Source organism: Benincasa hispida, chromosome 6 (assembly GCF_027475165.1).
Source record: "Benincasa hispida cultivar pf3 chromosome 6, pf3_genome.v1.1, whole genome shotgun sequence".
Taxonomy (NCBI): domain Eukaryota; kingdom Viridiplantae; phylum Streptophyta; class Magnoliopsida; order Cucurbitales; family Cucurbitaceae; genus Benincasa; species Benincasa hispida.
The window spans coordinates 25158794-25160458 of record NC_143483.1 but is presented as its reverse complement, the minus strand read 5'-3'; the positions used below and the strand labels follow the sequence as shown (position 1 = coordinate 25160458).

The 1665-nt window shown below is 39.9% G+C and overlaps 1 non-coding gene across 1 annotated transcript; it reads left to right on the top strand.

The window, feature by feature from the left end:
* Window positions 1–235: 235 nt before the first annotated feature.
* On the top strand, window positions 236–342 carry LOC150035533 (small nucleolar RNA R71). Its single transcript, XR_016530389.1, has one exon. It is a non-coding gene; the product is annotated as a small nucleolar RNA R71 (small nucleolar RNA).
* The last annotated feature ends 1323 nt before the right edge of the window (window positions 343–1665 follow it).

The window sequence follows — 1665 nt, the reverse complement described above, 5'->3', positions numbered from 1 at the left end:
ATTCATTTGATTTTGTAGGGATGTGATGGACCCATTATTTACATCACCTTCTCTAATTTTAAGTCGTTGATTGCTTTCCCTCCAGTCTTTGTGATTCTTCGAAATGTGATCAAGGATATTTTTAGCCTCGTCATACGTTTTGTCAAGCAGACCTCCAGCTACTGCCGCATTGGCAGCCATCTATGATGCAGGGTTCAAACTGTGATAAAAGATTTCCAATTGGAGACAATCAGGTAAGCCATTGTGCGGACAATCTCGCACCAACCTTTTAAACCTTGCCCAGGCATCGCTGAGTGATTCGTCAATATCCTGTTCAAAATTTGTAATCAACTTTCTCCTTCTTGCGTTCTCTGTCAAGGGGAAGTACTTCTTCTTGAACTTCTCAACTACTTGTTCCCAAGAAGTTATCTCCTCTGGTTCGAGAGAATATGCCCATTTTTTTGCTTGGTCGCATAGTGAAAATGGGAACAATGTTAGTCGAACTTCCTCAGCTGAGATGTTTGGGAACACAAAAGTATTGTAGATTTCAATAAAACTCCGGAGATGGGCGTGCGGATCCTCACCACGCCTTCCACCAAATTGTCCGGCCGTCTGAATCATCTGCAACATAACTGACTTCATCTCTAACCTCGATCCGTCCAAGACGGGCCTCATGATTCCTGTGGAGAAATCATAGAGGTTGGGCGACAAATAGTCTGAAATGGGTCTATTACGGTAGTTTACCAGGAGAATGGGGCTTTCCATAATATTATTTGCATCTGTTGCTCTGTCTTTCGGCTGTTTTGCCATGTTGGGATTTCTCTCTTGTTGTTGTTGACGGTTGTTTCTTCGTCTTCTTCTGAACATTCTTTTAATCTCTGGGTCGTAATTGGGCTCAGGAACTTGTCCTTCACTCATACGACACCAGCTTCTTATCTTACCAAAGGAGAGGCAGTGCATAGAGGTTTAAAGCTGCAAAGAAAATAAAAAATTTACTGTTAGTGCAATATGTACTGCCGTAGTCCCCAGTAGCGGTGCCAAAACCTTGATGCATTGTGAATGTGATGAAATAATGGTGTATAATTGTGATGATGGTTTATGCATTGCACATGCAAGTTTTCCTAGTAAAACCCAAGTATAAATCTTACTAGGTTTCTTGGTAAGTCCAGGGTCGAACATAGGGACTACTGAGATACTATGTACTGGTAAATTTCGATTCCTTTGTGGTGGCAAAAATAGATAAGTTTGGTTGGTATTTTGTTTTAAGTATAAATTCTATGCGATGGAATTGACTAAAGAGTTTATGACAGCGAAAGTTACAATGAGTATGTAGGGAACGGGTTGAGAAGGGATTTAGCTACACACACACAACAATATGTCATCTCTCAATGCAAATGCCATAATTTTTATTTCTAGGACGCCTACGATGTATATGATAATGTCGATAGGACTTATGTTTAAGCCTCTATTCTTGTCTATGCGATGATGAATGACACATACATACACAAGATGACCGCATACTCTCATATCCTATTTCTAGGGTGCATGCGATGTATAATAGAAAACAGAACTTATGTCTATCTATCTTTTCCTTATGCATTTTTAATCTGACTCTCTCAAGCTTAGATTCTAACTTGACTCTCTCAAGTCTAGGTTCTTTCATTAGACTACTCTCTCAAGTATCTC